Source organism: Perognathus longimembris, chromosome 14 (genome assembly GCF_023159225.1).
Source record: "Perognathus longimembris pacificus isolate PPM17 chromosome 14, ASM2315922v1, whole genome shotgun sequence".
NCBI classification, from domain to species: Eukaryota; Metazoa; Chordata; class Mammalia; order Rodentia; family Heteromyidae; genus Perognathus; species Perognathus longimembris.
This window is the reverse complement of record NC_063174.1, coordinates 29,126,629-29,147,569: the sequence shown is the minus strand read 5'-3', so window position 1 is coordinate 29,147,569 and position 20,941 is coordinate 29,126,629.

Genomic DNA, 20,941 nt, shown 5'->3' with positions numbered 1-20,941 from the left:
GAAAAACATGTGATGGGGAAATGGAGCCTAAATGATAAAATGCTAGAGGGTAAGTTAGGGGCAGTGGGATGGGGTGGGGGTAGGTGAAACTGTGTTCTGCCATGAGTCACAGCTTCTCCATCATGGTGAGTCTGCTCCCTCAGCAGGGACATGTTGCTAAACATCACTGAAAAGCTTCACAATCCACAGTCCAAAGAACCGACATAGTAGAAATGCACTACTGCCAGACTCATACAGGCTCAGCTTCTCAGCTACATACTAGTTTTGAACTCATCAGCTTAACTTTTCTTTGTTTCCTTGTCTAAAAATTAAAACATTTACCTTTGAGGCCCTCTGTGAGACACAAATGAGATTAGAGCTGTGAAGTGACACTAGAAAAGTTTGATGTATCCTGGCCTTCATCTGGCCTCACATTCAGGCCCACTCTCAAGTGACTATCAGGGGAGACATCAAATAAGATTTTTCTAGACCCTAAAGGGCAAGTGTCACAAACAGGCCATCTTCCTTCGAAGATTATAAACTTTATAAAGTTATATGTATATTATATTATAAACTTCCTTTGATTCTAAACTTTAAGATGCAGAACAATCACTGCTTTAAAGACTTGAGGCAAAACATATAAAGGAGAAAAAAATATATTGCCAAAGTTGCTTCCATCAAAGCAGAGCACAGCAGATGGCACCTTCAATTCCTATACCAAATGCCTTCTAGAGAAGTCCTGTCTGATCACACTGAATTTGGATGGAAAACAAAAAGGCTGAAAATGCAGACTCAGAATGAGGTTGGAATGATGAAGACAGTGTGAATGAATTTTGAAGAGCAATTTTTTTATTATGACAAAAGCTTGATTTTGATTCCTCTCCAAGCTCTAGCTTTGTGTGTCCATTTATCAGAACTCTCATAAACTTGTGGCTGTCCTGTTGGTTTAGAAGGCCCCATGGTCTCCTCCAAGCTGCTACTCTTTTCCTATGGTCTCAGCAGTATATGACAGATGATGACATTTTCCTACTGGGAACCAAGTTAGACTTGCAGGATGGTCTTACTGACTTCTCAGTCCATGTTTCTTTTCTTCTTTATAATCATCTCAAATCTCCTGTGAAGATCTTTGTTTCCCAGTAATTCTTGGCAGGTGATTTAGCATCTTTAGCCTGGACCTCTCTCCCTGCCATTGTCATTTCTGTCCCCTGGACAGCTTCACAGACTTAGACTCCTCAGAGTCCAAAAGTGTGGCCTTTGGTGTGGCTCATACTCCTCAGAGTCCAAAGGTTAGCTTTGTCTTTCCTCTTAACTCATTCTTCCAGGCTAATGGCATTACTACTCAGCTACATAGACTCAAAAGCTTAGCAGGGTTGTTTTTTTTTTTCCTCCGAAATGTAAGTAGTTGCTATATATTCTTAGTAGTCCATCTTTATAAAAACCTTCAAATCAACTCATTTAAATGTCCCCTTTGTGCCTTACCTCAGGTACTCATTGTCTTTCAATAGAACTGCTTCAACGACCTCTTAAAGATGGCCAGTTCCATCTCATCTTACACACTCTGCCAAAGTGCAGTTCTGATAAGCTTTCAACTCTTCATTGCATACTGAAGTTCCAACCAACCCCCATCCCATATCAAAGTTTTCAGGAATGAGTCCAATCTCCACTTGCTCCCTTGTAGCTCCTTTTATTACAATCCAAACCATTGGGGTTTTTTTTGAGGCTTGCTTGCTAGTCTGGCACTCTAGCACTTTTTTTTTTGTTTTTTTTTGTTTTTTGTTTTGTTTTGGCCAGTCCTGGGCCTTGGACTCAGGGCCTGAGCACTGTCCCTGGCTTCCCTTTTGCTCAAGGCTAGCACTCTGCCACTTGAGCCACAGCGCCACTTCTGGCCATTTTCTGTATATGTGGTGCTGGGGAATCGAACCCAGGGCCTCATGTATACGAGGCAAGCTCTCTCGCCACTAGGCCATATCCCCAGCCCATCACTCTAGCACTTATGCCACACTTCTTGTTTACTCTAGAGAGGGAGGGTCATGAACTTTTTTTTTTTTTTTTTTTTGCCTAACCTGGCCTTGAACAATGATTCTCCAGATCTCAGACTCCTAAATTGCTAGCATTATAATCATGAGCCAGTGATCTCCAGTGAAACTAACATTTTATTGAGCACTTATTAGGTTTTTAGGCACTTTGCAAACATTTGCATAGTATTCATTAATCCTCAGAAAATAAGCTGAGAAATGAGGAAGTTGTCTTACACAATGCAGATTAAATTGCCCAAGTATTATGGCTAATCAGTAGCACTGAAGGAATTTCAATCTGTACTCTTCAAGTAGACTCTGTGTTCTTGATTTTGTCTTCTGAAATTTTTTTCATGTGTAATTCTGTGATATCTTCCCATTTGATTTACATGCCAAACTCTTACTCATCTGCCACCTTTTCTTTGGGATTCTTTCATGATGTCCCCCAAATGATGATGTTTGTTCTTCTCCTGAATAGCCACTTGCTTGACATTTGGGACGAGCAGCTTTGTTACTGGATTTGAGGAGTGATTATCTTTGTCATATTTTTATTCCCTGTGTGAGTTCCAAATCTGGGTTCTTCTAGAGGCTCAATGTTAGAATGAGTTGTCTTTCAAAAAAACAGAGAAAATAATGCATGTCCCCTAAACAACAGCACAGATCCCTGTGTTAAACTACCTAAAATTTGCAGTGGTCTATCCTGCTACTGAAAAATTAAGTAGGACACAAACAAAGAAAAGGTGTCTTCCTAAACATCATCTTTGGATGTTTTATTCCTTGTCTAGATTGTATTTGAATCAGATAGTAGAGGCTTCATTAGATCACAAGCAGACAGTTACTGACCACTTGATTTATTTATCAATAATGATAGTAAGGGTATTGTTATACAACAGTGGAGAATTTAAATGGAACCAATAGGACCTAGCAATTCTATCCCCTGTGAAATACACACAAGCATATATATCCACACAAAAATTTGTGCAGCATTACTCAAAATAGTCAAGCCATGGAAGTAATGCAGATGTCCATTAACTGACAATAGATGAACCAAAGTAATACCGAATAGACATACAATGGAGTATTATTTGGCAATAAAAAGGAATTAAGTACTGACACATACTGATGCATACTGCATCAGGGATCAGCTGTGAAAATATTATGCTAAGTGAGGGGTGGAGGCGTGACTTAGCAGTAAAGTGCCTTCCTAGCAAGCTTGGGGCCCTAAATTCAAACTTCAGTACTGACAAAATATATACTAAGTGAAAGAAGCCACACACTAGAGTTCATATTGTATGATTCCACAATATCCAAAGCAGGCAAATGTATAAACACAGAAAGCAGATTAGTGATGGCCTAGGCCTTCAGGAGATGAGGGATAGGAAAAATGGAGAGTGACTGCTAATGGATATGAAAATATTCTAAAATTAATTGTGATGATACTTGCTCAATTTCAAGGGCATACTGAAAGCTACTGAACTGTACACTGTAAAAGATTGAACTCTGTGATGAAGAGGTGATTCTGGTCAAGAAGGATTATACACATAAAATGATATGCTGAACAGAACCTCCCTTGTACAACCCTTTGTATATATATATATATATATATATATATATTTTTTTTTTTTTTTTGGCCAGTCCTAGGCCGTGAACTCAGGGCCTGTGCACTATCCCTGGCTTCATTTTTTGCTCAAAGCTAGCACTCTGCCACTTGAGCCACAGCGCCACTTCTGGCCATTTTCTGTATATGTGGTGCTGAGGAATCGAACCCAGGGCCTCATGTATACGAGGCAAGCACTCTTGCCACTAGGCCATATTCCCAGCCCCTGTAGATAATTTTTAAAAAGTGAACTTGATTGTATGTGCACTATATCTCAATAAAGCTATTTAATGAATGCATTTATTATCTGTCATGGGGCTTGAACTCAGGACGTGGGCAATGTTACTGAGCTCTTTTGCTAGTGCTTAGGCTAGCACTCTACCGGTTTGAGCCACAAAGCCACTTCTGGTTTTCTGGTGCTTAATTGGAGAAAAGAGTCTCCTGGACGTTACTTTTGGGGCTGGCTTTGAACTACAATCCTTAGATCTCAGTCTCCTGAGGAGCTAGGATTACAGGTGTAAGCCACCAGTGCCTGGCTCAATAAAGTTATTTCAAAATGCAATCAGAATGGCTATCCAAAGATTATTATGGGATGGAGTCATGCTTGTCAAGGTCACACACGTTGTGAAAAGTTCTGTTTGAAGGAGGAAATACACTTGAATGGTCATCTACCAAATGTTCTCCTTCATGAATCAGGTGATCAAGAAACATAAAAGATAAATTGGAAAAGGCCTTACCCACTTTGCTCAGTCCCTGGGAAATAATACTTTTATCAGTTTAGATCAGTCAGGAAATACTTTTTCCAAAATATTTCTATCTCTTGAAAAGATAAAAATGAGTATGTTTATCCTTTGGCTAATGGGAAAGTTTTATTTTTAGCTTTGATATTAATTTTGAAAGGCACTTAATACAAATGAGCATTTTTCTCCCTGCTAGATATATGTGTTTTTTTAACACAAACAATTAAGGACTTATTTAAGTGCATTTAACAACTGGGCTGTACATGTAGGCTATAAAAAAGCAGTTGTGATGTTCATGACTGCTCTTCTCTGTGACCTGAGAGCTGGACCACAGCAACTCTGAGAGTGAATAACACGGGAAATAAATAAATAGGAAGAAAAGCGCTTATCTGCCAAAACACACAAAGTCTGGGGTGACCACACAGAAAGGAGTAGGAGCACACCCCCTTAGGATTTCTGACAAGTGGAATGAACCCTGGACACAAAGACAGCAATAAAGATAGTACATTCTCTTGAGCAGATGTGAACAATGAATTAAACCTCAACTCTCCATTTGGTTACTTTCCAGCTCTCCAGAGGGAAAAGCTAGGCCTGGGAAAGTGGGAGGTGTGTGTGGGCTTTGGCACTTGGACTGTTCTTCCTTGTGCCTCTTTAATCCTGTACACAGGAATAGGGCTTGTGCGCAGAAACCATCTTCTGACTTCAGAGATGCTGCAATAGTCTCTGCAAACAAGAGGGCTCTGCTTGGCCAACGTGCATCAAGAAGGAGAATTTTCTCACTCTTTAGTCATTTGTTTCTAACCATGGTTGAGCATCTCCTTCACTGAAGTTCTTTTTCATTACTTACAAACTTCATTTGATACTCCTGTATTTTGGGACACACTAGTCTTTTTAGACAGAATTTCCCTCTTTTTTTGTCCCGCGAAACTTCTACTTATCCTTTCAAACTCACCTTTTCTCCCCAGCCTCCTTCAGGAAAAATCAGTCCTTTCCACCTTGGTACTCCAAAAGTTAAACCAGTTTTAGCCCTTAAATGGCCCATGATTTACTCTCCCCAGGGAATGAGTGTCTCTAACACAAGGATTATATCTGATACTTTAAAATCTCCATCACTTAGCATAATAAGTGCTCTATAATAAGTACTTAATAAATGTGTGTTGAATTCCACTAGATGAGATCCTGAGATATGAGCTGAGAATATGAAGTTGAGCCAGCCAGGTTCTTGGTCTAGAAAGATCAACAAGAATGTGTGTGTGTGTGTGTGTGTGTGTGTGTGTGTATGTGCATGATGTGTCTTAGTAAAAATGATTAACCTGAATAGCTATAGCTGAATTACCAGCAGTCTCTAATGGGAATATTTTGGGCACAGAGCTGGAAGGTGGTATAAAAGCAAGTATGTTTTCATAAGTATGTGAGTGCATATGTTTATGTACGCACGTGTAAACCACATGCAACTGTGGATATGAGTGCATGTCTGTTTGTGTTCCTCTGCGTGAGTGCAAGTTCACATCTGTGTATAAGTGCATTGTATGTGTAGGTGTGTTTATGTCTTTGTGAGAGTGCATGTACAGGGGTTCATATATGTGTGCACATATACGTGTGAGTACATGTGTCCATGCATGTGCTCTGTGTGCATGCATGTGAGTGCCTTGTGTGCCTGTGTATTTGTGTCTATATGTGAATGCATTGTTACACATGTGTTCATGTGCTGTGTAAGCACATGTGAGCGAGTTCATATATGTGTGCATATGTGTGTGAGTACATATGTGGGCAATTGCCAGCCACCCTGGAGTGGATGAATTAGCATGCTAAGGCCCTCATAACAAAACACCACAGACAATTGGCTGGCTTAAACAACAGAAATGCATTGACCTTGATCTTCAGATCTAAGCAATGTTGACAGGGCCTCTTTAAACACAGTTAGATGGTGATTGGAACTGGCAAATGTGAAACCTGAATGCTAACACAGACTGTAGCACTTCTCAGCATTGCACTTGATGGAGAGACATGGCTTTGGGGCCATCTCACAGAATGACAAAGAAACATGTCTCCATCTATAATTCCTACACTGTTTTGTAGCACAGAGAAGGCTGTTGGAAACGCTCTTCTAGCCTTTGGTATAGCTATATTCTGGTTAGCAACACAGAACAGCAAACTAGGTTAGAACCCATGCATGAGGGTGAAGAGGGAGAAAGAGGCAACTCTGTACCTTCCTCACAAATATGGGAAGCCAAAGATGTCCATTCCTGGGATGACTGAAAGTTAGGGTGCTTGTAGCAGCCTAGAACTTGAGAAGTTCCATTTCAGAGAACAAAGACTCATCATACACTTCCCCATCTCTTGAAACCAGCAACATGGGAGTCATTTCCCCCAACAAACTATGTTTGAAGTTTAGTGATGTTCCTCTTTCATTTCTGAAGTCCTGGGGCTCCTATGCAAGATTGAATTTGGAATTTATAATCAGAAGGTTCAATCAAATGCCCTACTTTGGGACAGTTGAGTCAGAATCTCTGGGTGAGCCAAGAATTCTTTGATGTGGGTATGCCACTGACTTAGTGATTTCTTGGAAATGTAAGAGAGGCACCTCCAGTTCTACAGGTGTGTGGCTTTGCAGTTTCCTCAGCTGTACCTTGGGTGTGGCAAGACTCAGGGACCAAGCCACCAGGCCCAGTGTGGGAGTGTCAGGTTCCATCCACACAGCTCTGATTCACCCTCCAGGGATCTTACCATAATTCCATTCTAACTCTCTATTCTTTTGTTCTCTGAAGTCACAGCTTGAATCATTCCTCATTTTTTAAGTGCCAAAAAGTTTTAAATCTTGATATTTCTCAACATTGATGGTAGCCAGATTAGAAAAGAACTCTTGCTACCAGCTGCTGGGGTATAAATTGGCATGATTCTTTCCAGACAGCTCTGTACTAAGAAAATTCTATTTCCAGAAATGAACCCAAAGGAAAAATGAGCATTTCTGTCAAAGATTTGTACTTAGAATATTTATTACAGTCTTGTTTATGATTTGAGGCACAAGTTGTCAAATTCATGAAGTTTAAATGTTAGGCAGTCATTTAAGATTCTATTGTCACAAAAATGCCGAGTGGGCTAGAGAATGCACTAAATGTGCTAGCTTAAGTATGTCAGGTCCAGAGAGACAAAGGATGCATACATAGTTACCTTTATATGTGGAAGATAAATTTATCTTATAAACTTAGAAGTAAATATATTGGGTATGCAAGTGGATAGAAATGTGTTCACAGGAATACAGTAGATTCAAGGAAGAACTCAAATGATATAATTCCCTAGAAAGGCAAAGTCATAGTTCAGCAAAATAAAAACACCAGAAGAGGGTACTGGGAAGGAGTGAGCTGGGGTCAAAGGAAAAAGGGTAAGCAAATGACCAGGAGAAGAGAGCACGAATACAGTCAAGAATCTAATGTATAGCCTACAGAATTAAGAAGACAAGGAAAAGAGTAGTTAGGGGAGAGGTGGGTATATTCGTTAACTGCTTTGCTAATTGACAGCTCCTTTGTACAACTACTTAAAGATAATTTAAAATATTTATATGTAATGATGACTATGAATGGATTGAAAGAACAAGCTAGTAAGACTTAAAGCTTTCACAAGAAACAAAGAAAAACTCTTTCTATATGTATGTCAATTTTCAAAACATTCTATCCGAAGAGAAATATACTTGGTTGTCAGGGGCAGGGGTGAGGGGGAGGGCACAAACACTGAGCTGCTATCACCAAGATCTTCAGAAAAGTTTCATTATGTCACGTTTCTATTTTTTTTGAGCTGAGGACAGCTGGCTTGGGTAGTTCTAGAAGTACAATTTGGGCAAAGCTAGAAGGAGAGAGTTAGCAACCAAAAATTCAGCAGTTCTCATCAGCCTTGTTAAATTTTATTGGTAGTTAATTGGAGATAAGAGTCTTAAGAGCTTTCCTGCTCAGGCTTGTTTTAACCTCAATCTTCAGATCTCTGCCTACTGAGTAGCTAGAATTATAGATCTGAGCCACCGGCCCCCATCTTGTTTGATTTTGATTGGTCTCTTAGTCTCTTACAAAATAATAAACCTTTTTTGGTAGGCATAGAGTAGAAAATAATAAGAATTGCTAATAATAAATATGTCTATAAACAAATGAGACATTTTTCATTTAACTGGGTGATACTAGTAAGTTGTTTAAAGCTCAGATGTGATTCTTCAAAGCCAAGCTTTTAAAAAGTTGTCAACAGGATGTGAATCAGGCTGGCAGTGAACTTCCAAGTCTGTCTCTTAATTGTTAATTGGCTCTAAATTGTCATGCAATTAAAGGGAGTCCTGAGGTGCCACCTTCTCTTTACATTTTAATTTTCAGAATAAATTGGCATGAAAATCAGAGGCTCTAAGACCTGGGCTAGATTATCACAATTTAGAGACCTTACACTAGGTTAAATGATGCTTTAATATTTTTCTTTAATAACAACACCCTTGTTTTAAACAGAGCCTTGTGTACTTAACCAAAAACAGAAGCCTAGTATTCATTTGTCTCTATAGAGCCATCAGGTCAGAGATTCACATCAAAGGGCACTCTTCATGGGCTGGGAGTGAGGCCTAATAGTAGAGTGCTTGCCTAGCATCCATGAAGCCCTGGGTTTGATTCCTCAGCACCACATACACAGCAAAAGCTGGAAGTGGTGTTGTGGCTCAACTGGTAGAGCGTAAACCTTGAGCAAAAAGAAGTCAGGGACAGTGCTTAGGCCCTGAGTTCAAGCCCCAGGACTGGCTAAAAAGACAAAATCAAAGGGCACTTTTCACTTGAAATTTATACAATCTGACTTCTGGTTTTCAGAAGATGAAAAAACAAAACAAGGACCCTAGGTTTTGGGCAGCACAGCTAAGAGAACATTCTTTTCAAGCATTGTCCTGCGGACCACATTTGGTGTCCTCTACTCTGTTGGCTTTTCTTTGGTCACATGTCTATTTTTGATCTGGAGGATAGCGATTGAGGTTTTGAGGAAAGCTAACAGGCAAAGAGAAGTGGATGTCAAGAGCCCCAAATTGTTAACTTCCATGTCTAAGATCACCTGTGGCCGGGGAGTTCTAGGACCATCCCATTTTTGGACAATTCTTATAGAACTAGTCACACCCTTGGGCCTAATTTCCAGACTGGCTTTGCTGAAAGGGAACAGCATAACATGGAAGGCAAAACAAAACAAAACAAAAGAAATTAGGATAATAACAGTATCTTTGTGGATTCTTATTCATTAAAAGACCGGTTTTTAAAGTTATCTTTAAGTGTTGGGGATTCAGCTTGGCCTTGAAGGGGGAAGGGCGATGAGAGCGATCCCAAGATGCTGCCCTTCCCCCAGCCCTGGGGCAGTGTGGAAGTGAGCCACACCTATCTCCTTCTGGGTCCAGAACCAGAAGGGGTAGCTTTGAGACCATCCCCCACCTTGCACCAGCGAGCACTTATGCTCCCCTTTTGAGGGCTTTGCCCAGAGGGCAGTACTATGGGAAGTGACGTTAGCCCATGAGGGAGGTCCTTGGGAGCTGCTCTTGGATGGACAAGCTCACCAGCCTATCGCCAGCTCCTGCTCAATCCTCGTCATCATCACTATATTACTGTGCCCCTCCTTAATAAACCAGATTGCTCTCTGAAGCGTCTCCGAGATCCGTGTGTGCCTGGCTTCCTTGGTGGGTAAGAAGGGAGGAAAGAGGGATCTCGTTCTGCCACGTGCACCTTAGGCTTGCCCGTGTCCCTTCACTCCACCTTGACCACCCGCAGGTTGGGCGCCCAGGGGAGAGGGTGAAAAGGGGAGCACTGATAAGGGAGTAAGCTTAGCATCCCCACACCAGGGGAGGTAAATCTAGCCCGACATTTAAGTACTTGTACAAAGGAGTTTCAGTTCAACATATTAATTTATGCCTATCTTGATCAATATCACCCCTTTCATCCTTCTCCCTCATCAATCCCAACCCATTTGGTCTCATTTTTACATAAATATATTGAATATTTGGACTGTATTTGCCCACTAATCCTCTCTCCAAAGCCTGGTTTCAGTCAAATCTTGAATGAATCTGTGTGATCTTGATTGTGTTTCTAATTTACCTGAGGCTCAGTTTTCTCATCTGTAAAATATAACCAAAAGTATTTCATTGGGTTTTTGTTGAATTATTTTGTAGGGGGTGCTTATTATAGTGCCTGGCCTTAAGAAATGGTGGTTGGGACACACCATGCCTTGATGCCTTGTGTCTTGTGTTTCCCGGTTCTCCTCAGGTCACCATGGCATCCCACTTCAGCTCTCCAATCGAGTTGATCTGGTTTGTTGGTATTGTTTTTCTGCTTTGACTTTGCTACTGACATGGCTCAGTTTTCTAACAGTGTTAAGTATATTTGAGAGGCTGCAGGTCTTTGAGGCAGGAATCCACTTACAGATGCCAGCTCTCCAAGAAAGACTCCCAATTCTACCTCTCGAAATGTGGCTTCTCTGTTTCTCACCATACAACAATAGTAGAGGCTAAGAGTTTGGGATAAATATATCTTCGGAACTGGTTTGATCAGGGGGTGATCTTAACAACAAAAGACATATCATCTTTCAAAAACAAATGACTCATTGTGCTGCCTTTATAATTCCAAAATGAATTTCACAGAGAATATAATCTACCAGCCACACAGTTTAATGGGGGGGAAAAAGAAATGGTGGTTGAAATTATCATTTTAAAAGCAAATATAAAGCAAATATTCTCTCAAATGCTAATCATGGAAACTTATAAGGTCATATTTTATTAAAGTATAAAGACACAGGAAACACACACACACACACACACACACAAACACACACTTGGGTTCTAAACAACCAAATGCAAGAAACCAACAAGGTAAGTGATAAAAATTTCCTGGAGCTATCTGAGTCCACAGGTGAGCCATGGGGGTCTCATCCATGCAGGTAGCTAGGGTTTATGTTTGATAGCAGCTAGGCAACATGGCAGAAACATTACACATACTCATGATGAAGATTTACTCTGGCTTTTCTCTTTTTTTTAATTAAATTTTTATTGTCAAACTGAGGTACAGAGAGGTTACAGTTTCATACGTTAGGCATTGGATACATTTCTTGTACTGTTTGTTACCTCTTCCCCCTCTTCCCCCTTCCCCCTCCGCCTTTCCTTCCCCCCCCATGAGTTGTTCAGTTCATTTACACCAAACAGTTTTGTAAGTATTGCTTTTGTAGTCATTTGTCTTTTTTACCCTGTGTCTCTCGATTTTGGTATTCCCTTTCTATTTCCTAGTTCTAATACCCATATACACGGTTTCCAATGTACTCAGATAACATACAGAGATAGCAGGAAAATGTGGTACATATACACAATGGAATTTTATGCCTCTATCAAAAAGAATGACATTGCCCCCTTTGTAAGAAAATGGAAGGACTTGGAAATAATTATACTAAGTGAAGTGAGGTGACCCTAAGAAACATGGACTCTGTGGTCTCCCTCATAGGGAATAATTAGCACAGTTTTAGGCTAGTCACAGCAGAGGATCACAACAGCCCAATAGCCCTTATGAACACATAAGATGATGCTAAGTGAAATGAACTCCATGTTATGGAAACGACTGTTATATCACTGTTGTAATTACTTTCAACAAGCAATGTGAAACTGTAGCTTCTATTATTGATGATCCTCTTGTATCCCCCTCCTATAGCTGTATCTGCACTATCTGCACTCTGGCTTTTCTTTTTAACAGAAAAATTTTCTCCCTGGGGACTTGAACACAATAACACCACATTTCTGCAGAATTTACAATTATATTCTGTCTACCTTTGTATCTTTTAACAAGCTGGGGCAGTTGGTATGACTCAGGGGTACATGCTTGTGATGATGTAAATCCAAATGAGTTTCAGGCCAACATTGTGCACTGAAAATGATGAAATCAAGTGCTGTGGGCAGCAACTCTCTAAAGAAGAATTTTTATCAAAGAATGACTGAAGTCTGGGGAGAGAATTCCACTCACTTACTTCATCATGAGCACTTAATTAGGGATGGGAAATGGGGGAAGGAACTGTTTCTAATTCAGATTTACAAATTATCCTGGTGTGACCAGAGTTCTAGCCGAGGGAGGAAGGGAGCAGTTTCTGTGGGCTTCAGAACACTTCCTTCCTGTGGAAATTGCCAGTTGCAATGTTTCTCCTTACTTAACTACCAGCAACAAATGCCAGCTTCCAAAAAACTCAGCGTCAACCCTCCAGAAAACTCTCTCTCGTCTTAGAATTTCTAAAAATGACGCAACCAGGAGCATTTGGTGATCCCTGACCTAATTTTTTTTTCATTACCTTGCAGAGCCTTCTTGAGTTCCAGGATGAAACGGGTAATTCCATCCCTCAGAGATTGTACATTTGATGTTGGAAGATAAGACTTAAACACATGAAATCCTAAATCCAAGAAGAAAATCAGTTTGAAATGAAAGCTCATTCCTGTGGGTCATGGGCTTGGTGGGGTGAGAGAGCTGCTGGTAGTTTAAAAAAAAAAAGAGTACCTACTCTGCTCAGCTGGAGATTTCAATCAATGAGTTGATCCTCACTTAAAGGAACAGTGCTGGGCTCGGGTCACCTCCCCTGGCGCAGGGATTCAGGCTCTGCTATCCGCTAACAGCTCCCTTTCTCACCCTCTCCCCTGGTCACCCGACCCGCAGGTAAGGCCAGAGTGGAATGGGGGCTCAGGAAAGACCTCAGGTGCACACGGCCATACAAGATCGCTTTACCCGCCTCCTTACCTGTGATGAAGGCCAGGCGTACGCAGACCTTGGAGACGCTTCGAGAGCAAATCTGATTTAATAGGGAGGGGCTAAGGCTGATATAGTAGAAGGTGACAAGAGAAGGGGTCATCGACCAGAGAGCTGACGATAGGCTGGGAGCTTGTCATAGGACCCCCTCATGAGTTAACATCACTTGGATAGTGACACCCCAGGGGTGAAAAGCCTGCGGGAATGGGGGGCACATGGGCTGGTAAGAAAGTTGGGGGCTGGTTGCAAAGCCAGTTCTTCTGGTTCTGGACCCAGAGAATTGTGGCCTGCTTCCGCATTCCCCAGGGCTGGGGGAAGGGCGGCGTCTCGGGTGCGCTCTCCAATGCCCTTCCCCCTCAAGGCCAAGGCTGAACCCTAACATCTGCCCCTTTTACTTTTATTTTTTATCTTTTCTTTGATCAGCAGGAGGTGCCCTACTCGAGAGTGTGCCGTGTCTTAGGTTGCCCCCCCATAGGGAGTTGTATTCATCTTGGGCCACGCCCTAGCTCTTCAGGCTGACCTTCCTGCCGGGCTGGCAGGCCCGATGAGAGGACTCAGGGAGAGTGGGATTGGCACTTGAAAGAAAGCCCTGATGAATTTTCTCTCATGCCAGCAGACCTCAGTGAGCAGCAGGTCCTAATGGTCGAGTGACAAGCCTCATGGGGTTCCTAGGTGGCTCAAAGGCCAAAGGCCACTTGTTATCTAGACAGCTCTGGCCTATTGCTTACAATATAAGAGATCCATGTGTCTAGCACAGGGCAATGTAAACATAATGTAAATGGGAGCATAAAGCAGACATGAGCACAAGCAATTGTAATACAAGGCAAATGCAAATGAGTAACTGTAACACATAAGCAATTACAACACAGGCACAAAGCAATGGAGGGTCTCTTATCTGGCTTAGTCCATAGAAAATAGAGGAATCCTGGTCCATTCTGTTGTCACTCAAGGTAGTGCAGATGGCTCTCCCATCCCTCAATGGTGAGGTAGAGGCAGGTTCAGGTCCTGGCGATTTGGCAGCCAGGGTGCTGGTAACTTAACAATTGAGGTTAGTAAACACTTTATAGTAAACATTGCAGCAAAGTGCCAATCCCTTGCTTATTGGAAACATTTATCATAAAACATTAAGGTGTCCAAATCCTTTAGCTCCTATTTCCCTCCAATGGGGGCCCCTAAGATAAGCAGCAAAGGGGGGAGCAAAGGAAGGAACAACAGTGTGCAAAATTTCCCTTTGGTCCTTGTGCAAGGCTGTGGGCCACGCTGCCACAGCAAACATTACTCCAAAGGGTGCCAGGCAAGGTCCAGGGAAGAAACAGGGCCGACATTGGGTCCATCGCTGGTACAGGCAGGCTTTCCCGTTCCTCCATAGAAAATTCCACCATGGTCTTTGCTTTCCTGAGAGGAAACAAGGAGAGACATCCCTCAAGGGCAAGTGCCCTTGGGTGGTCATTCTGATGAACAATATTTTAAGTCTCTAGCTGGTATCCAGATTGGATTTGGTTCCCCAGTTGGGAAAATGCATGCGAAGCCCCTTTCCACACTGATAAGTGGGTCTGGGCCTCACCATGCCCCTATAAGGGGGTCCTTCCAATGGACTTCCACCTTTAAGTAGGGTGTTTGGCTTGACCAGTGTCTCTGGAAAGCCGACAGAGGTTGGTCCTTAGAGAAATTTAAAATATTTAATGTAAACATCGCTGTCCTCAGCTGGTCATGGGGGCTTCCCCCCCTTTTTGTTTTAATAATTGATCCTTCAGGGTCTTATTATGCCTCTCAATTATGGCCTGACCCTTTGGGTTGTATGGTATTCCAGTGGTATGTTTAATATTCCACATTTGGAAAAAGGCCTGTAAAGGCTTACTGGTGAAGCAAGGTCCATTATCTATTTTCACCTGTAAAGGGAGCCCTAGGATAGCAAAACATTGTAAGAAGTGGCTTTCAGCATGCTGTGCTCATTCCCCCGCATGCAGGGAGGCTCACACGCTCCAGAGCATGTGTCAATAGGCATAAATATATATTTTAGCCTTCCAAAAGGAGTGTAGTGGGGTTCATCAGTCTGCCAGATCACATTGGGCTTTAAGCCTCTTGGATTGACCCCAGGAGATTGCAGGGGAGGGACCTGCACGAAAGGCATACATGATTTGCAAGTCCTTATAATCTTTTTTAAGTCTTTTACAGGAATTGAAGGAAATCTCTGATGTAACCCTCTCCAATTTAAGTGAGTACACTCATGGAGTCCTTGGGCCATTTGAAGGTTTTGAGGTTGTACAATGGCCAGAGCTATAATGGTTCCATTAGTGGCCAGCTGGTCAGCCATACGATTACCATGTGCCAGGTCCCCAGGCAATCCTTGGTGTCCACGAAGGTGCTGTAAAAATATAGGCTCACCCCGCTCTTTTAACAGAGACCTGACTTGGATCATTAGAGGGGTGATTGGGTTTTCATCTAATTTAATGTATGAAAATACCAGGTTGGGTAGCAAATTAACCACATACAGACAATCAGAAAACAAGTTCATTGGCTGTTTGACATGGATCAGTGCCAGGGCGACTGCCTACAGTTCCTTAAACTGCGCAGATCCAGTGACTACTTCAAAGTAATGGGTGTTTTCTTTCCCACCGGCAGGGGGTGAGGCGGCGCATAGTACTACGGCAGCGCCGGTTCGTCCCCCATCTGTAAACACATTGGCAGCCTTGACAAGAGGCCTGGTAGAAAAAAGTACAGGAGGTGTCCATTGTAGCCTGGAAAATGAGGTCACCCACCTCGAGGTGCCATAGTGGCAATCTACCTTTCCCATAAAGCCCTCCAGGGCACTGGACACACATACATTATTCCTTCTGACCCATTCAAAATCTGACAACCGGTAGGGAATAGTTAGCACATCAGGATCTCGCCCATAATGTCTCAGGGAAGTATCCCTGCCCTTAATTACCAAGTCAGCTAGCTGATCTAGCTGGGAATAAACTCTGGGAGCTCCTCCCACTGAGGCGTGCACCCACTGAAGAGGCTCGCCTGACTGGGTAATAGCGGCTGAGGAAAGCTCAGACAGGGGAGGATCCAATGGCAAAGTGGGCACTCAGGCTTGTAGCGTGCCAGCTGTGCCATAGTTAGGGCCAATTGGATTTTGTGGAAGGCTGTTTGAAGTGATGGAGTTATTGTAATAACATCAGTGGGCGCTTTGCCCTTCAAAGAGTCATGGAGCGGAAGTAGCTCCTCTGTAGGCAGGTGAAGCCAGGGTCTTAGCCAATTAATCTCCCCAAACAGTCTTTGCATCTCTGCCAGAGTATAAGATGACTGGAAGGATAAGTGGGGCTTAAGGGGGCACACAGAGTCTAGTTTAAGCTCTGCCCCCAAGATCTTAAAGGGGTATACTTTCTGAACCTTGTCACTGGCTATACGCAGTCCTCCTCTTTGTAGGAGTGTTTGTACCTTGCTATAGGCCAAGTCTAGCACTTGAACATCTGCTGATCCAATAATAATGTCATCCATGTAAATGTATAAAATAATATCTGACTGGTTCTGAAGAGGTTGAAGAACTTGTGACACATAATGTTGGCAGAAGGCAGGACTATTAACCATGCCCTGAGGTAATACTAGCCACTCATACCTCTGGTCTGGCCCCTGGTAGTTAACCAAGGGCACAGAGAAAGCAAACTTCTCACAATCCTGGGGGTCAAGGGGAATGGAAAAGAAACAGTCCTTGATGTCAATTATAATAAAATTAAAATCCCGAGGAATAGAGGGGATCCATGGCAGCCCCCTTAAGGGGGTGCCTACGGGAACTATCCGCTCATTAATTTTCCTTAGGTCCTGTACCATCCTCCATTTACCTGAGGCCTTTTGTACAACAAATACAGGGCTGTTCCAAGGGCTCAGCGATGGTCTAATATGCCCAAGAGATAGTTGTTCTGATACTATTTCCTTTAACTTTTCTAATTTGTTTGAGGGAATAGGCCACTGTTCCACCCAAATCGGGGCGCCTGGGTGCCATTGAATGGCAGGGACAGTAGGAACAGTGGCCCTTAGGATTGGGGGTGAGGTCCTGTAGAAGAAACACAGCCTCCTGCCCCGAGGCCTCAGAGGGAGGCACTTTTTAGTAGCCACTAGGGCCACCTGACAGGTCCTGGCCTGTGATGACTGCAGCCTTAATCTTTCCCAAGATATCTCATCCCAACAGGTTATCTGGTGATTTTGTTATTATTAAGGGACGTACTATTCCCTTGCCACCATTCATATCATCCCAAGGAAGCCAGTCCCTGGTTGTTTCACTCTCAGCTGGGCCTCCCACCCCCGACATCTGGGGGCCGGGGATTAGGTCCCACCACGGAGGCACTAGTTCCTTCTTTAATATAGTCTGGTCTGCTCCGGTATCAGTTAAGACTTGGAACTTCTTCCCAGCTATGATAATTTCAGTGTTTGGCCTCATCTCCGGGACGATGGGGACTGCCCAGAGGGCCTTGGCCTCAGGCTGTTTATTGGGCCTGTCCCGGGATTGATCACCTCCTTTGGGTGACGGGGCTGGAGGGTGCCCCATTAGTCATTTAAAGGCCTTCCCTTAGCATCAAATCTGGACCTACACTCTCTTCGCCAATGAAATCCCTTTTGGCAGCGGGGGCAAAGTCTTTTGGGCACCTCCCTAGCCCTCCAGCTTGGGGACCATCCCCTCAGGGCGCCAGATCTTACAGGGCTAGATCTTACGGGGTTAGAGGGGCAGACCCTCTTAGTATGACCCCAACTGCTGCATATGTAACAGCGCTCCCTGCTTACCTCACCGGTGGGGGCAGGGGCAGGCTACTCAGTAAGCAGCGTGGTCAGCGGCTGCGCCTGGCAGGCTCGCGCGCTGATGCCCCGACAAGCATAGATCCAGCTGTCCACTGATCTCTCCTTTACTCCCGCACAAGCCAATCTGCATTCTGATGTCATCCCTTCCCACACCAGGGTCCTTAGAAATTGATTTGCCTGGGACCCATGAAACTGTCGGTGGAGACTGTCCCTCACTCAGCCAATGAAGGCAGCAAGGCTCTCATTGGTTTCTTGGATAGCTTTTATTGCTGGGGACTCTAGGGACCCTTCTCTCAAGCTGCGCCATGCGGCCAGTCCCACAGCCTGTACCTGCTCCCAGTAGGGGGCAGGGAAACATCCCGTTGGGGGCGGGTGGATCCAAACAGCATGCCAAAGGTTATGGGGATTGGCAGATCGGTGGCCTGATTTCTCTCTGCCTGAGCATAGCACTCATATCTGAAAAGGGAACACCACTCCTCATACATTGTTCTATCAAGCAGTGACCGGGCCAGGCTTCTCCACTCCTGAGTGGTAGAAAACCGGTGGGCCATGCCCTCGAGTAGGCTCTTCCCCCAACGGGTGTTTGGTCCCCCTCCCTCGAGAACTATTCTCCTGAATTCTCTGAAATCTTGTATCTCCTGGGGTCGCCACGAGGCTGAGATGGCTACCAGGTTGAGGTTTGCTGAGTTGTCTGAGTTAGGTGAATGCGTGCAGCCACTGGGCTGCTGCTGCCCCTCAGCTGGGCTCCTTGAATTTGCATATGTATGGAGCTGGGCCGGGCCTCCAGTGGGGGAGGGGCAGCGAGCCAGCAGCATTGCGAGTCTCTCGGGAGCCGCATCTGCATTGGGGTGCCGGGGATCAAGCTCGCGCTCGCCCCTGGGCCTCTCGGAGCGGGGTGTCGGGGCCCCCTCCGGACCAAAATTCCCTCCGGCCGTCCTCTCCTGAGTCCAGGGATTCTCCCCTGGGTCCGAGGAGAAGCAAGCCTTGAGGGTTTTAATAGCCTGTAGGGCCACGAGTGGGAGTTCTTCTCCCCATTCTGCCTCTTGTAACTCCCGCTCTAGTCAGTCCCAAGTTTCCCACGAGAGTGGGTTGGCCTCAGCGAATCACGGAACCCTGTGGGTCAATTCCTCCCAAATTCATATAGCACAGGGCTCCGAAATATTCATCCCCGCATTTTGGAGGATGAACTTTAGGATTTTAAGGGGCGAATTACTTCGCTTACTTTGAACTTGTCCCATCCTCTTTGTTGACCTGGGTGGGAGGACCGCGCGTCCCAGAGTTTCCACTCCAATTCCCTGAGGGTCTATTGGGAGCCGGACTTCCTCGCATGGGTTCTGCCAACCCACGTTGGGCGCCAAGTGCCGGGCTCGGGTTGCCTCCCCTGGCGCGGGGATTCAGGCTCTGCTATCCGCTAACAACTCCCTTTCTCACCCTCTCCCCTGGTCACCCGACCCGCAGGTAAGGCCAGAGTGGAATGGGGGGCTCAGGAAAGACCTCAGGTGCACGCGGCCATACAAGATCGCTTTACCCCCCTCCTTACCCGTGAAGAAAGCCAGGTGTATGCGGACCTCAGAGACCCTTCGAGAGCAAATCTGATTTAATAGGGAGGGGCTAAGGCTGATATGGTAGAAGGTGACGAGAGAAGGGGTCATCGTCCAGAGAGCTGACAATAGGCTGGGAGCTTGTCATAGGACTCCCTCATGAGCTAACATCACTTGGATAGCGACACCCCAGGGGTGAAAAGCCTGTGAGAATGGGGGGCACATGGGCTGGTAAGACATTTGGGGGCTGGTTGCAAAGCCAGTTCTTCTGGTTCTGGACCCAGAGAATTGTGGCCTGCTTCCACATTCCCCAGGGCTGGGGGGAAGGGCGGCATCTCAGGCACGCTCTCCAATGCCCTTCCCCCTCAAGGCCAAGGCTGAACCCCAACAGAACAGGGTCCAATTAGTCACCAGGCCATGTTTGAAAGGACACACACAATTTGTTGAAGTCATTTCAGATGCAGGAAATCCTGTGTTTATTACTCTAGGAAATACTATATGATATTGTGGATTTTTCCTCCCCTCTTGGAATGCCCTTTTGAATTGCAACTTGGCAAGAGAGTCACTGCTGATAAGAAGGATGTTGCTTAGGAAATGACAGTGATAGAGCTCTTACAACACAGACTGTCCCTCTTTTCTCTTCTCTTGGGTTCTCCAAGTTAGAGGAGAGAACTACTTCCCACAGGCAGCCCAGGCAGACCCAGGTCCATTCTGAGTCCTTGTCCCTGTGCTAATGCCTTTAGACAAGTGTTTTCATCTTACTAGGAACATCTTAAAGCAACAGGAGATGCATGCTTTGATACTGACTCCAGCCATGTGTTAACACCCAGAATGTCAATACCCCATTGCTGTATATAGCGTGCTGTTGATGTCTCCAGTCAAGTAAATGAGTGGGAAATAGGCATGCCTAAATCACTAGACTAAGTAAGCAACAATGCCTGAGGTGGTGATTAGGCTGCTCTCTCTAGTCAAAAGGTCAGGGGTTGAACATTGGGCTGGCCTTAACACAGCATGAACAAAGGTATGCAAGAGTATGTTTAATGGAGTGCCATCTCAACAGAAGATGGTGACGGGTACTTGAAGGTGAGTGGATGCTGAGCTTTCTAGAAACACCTCCAGCACTGTCCAACCACCAGAAGACTTGGAGTGTGATTGTCCTATCGGCTAGTACTAGACAGAGTAAGATTCCTCTTTCAAATCATGTTTGTTGGGAGATTGTGTTTGTTTTTGTTTTTGAATTTTTAAGTTAATCATTCATTCCCTTTTAGTCATTTCCCTTCCTCCTCCCTTCTCCCCCTCCTCTTCCTCCTCCCTTCTCCCCCCCTCTTCCTCCTCCTTCTTCTTCTCCTTCTCCTCCTTCCTTTCTCTTCCTTTCCCTCCCTTCCACCCTCCCTTCCTCCCTCTTTCCCTCCCTTCCTTCTTTCCTTTCTTTTCCTTCTCTCTTTCTGGTACTGGGGCTTCAACTCAAGGACCAGGCACTATCCCTTAATTTTCTTTAAAGCGGACACTATCATTTGAGCCATACTTCCAG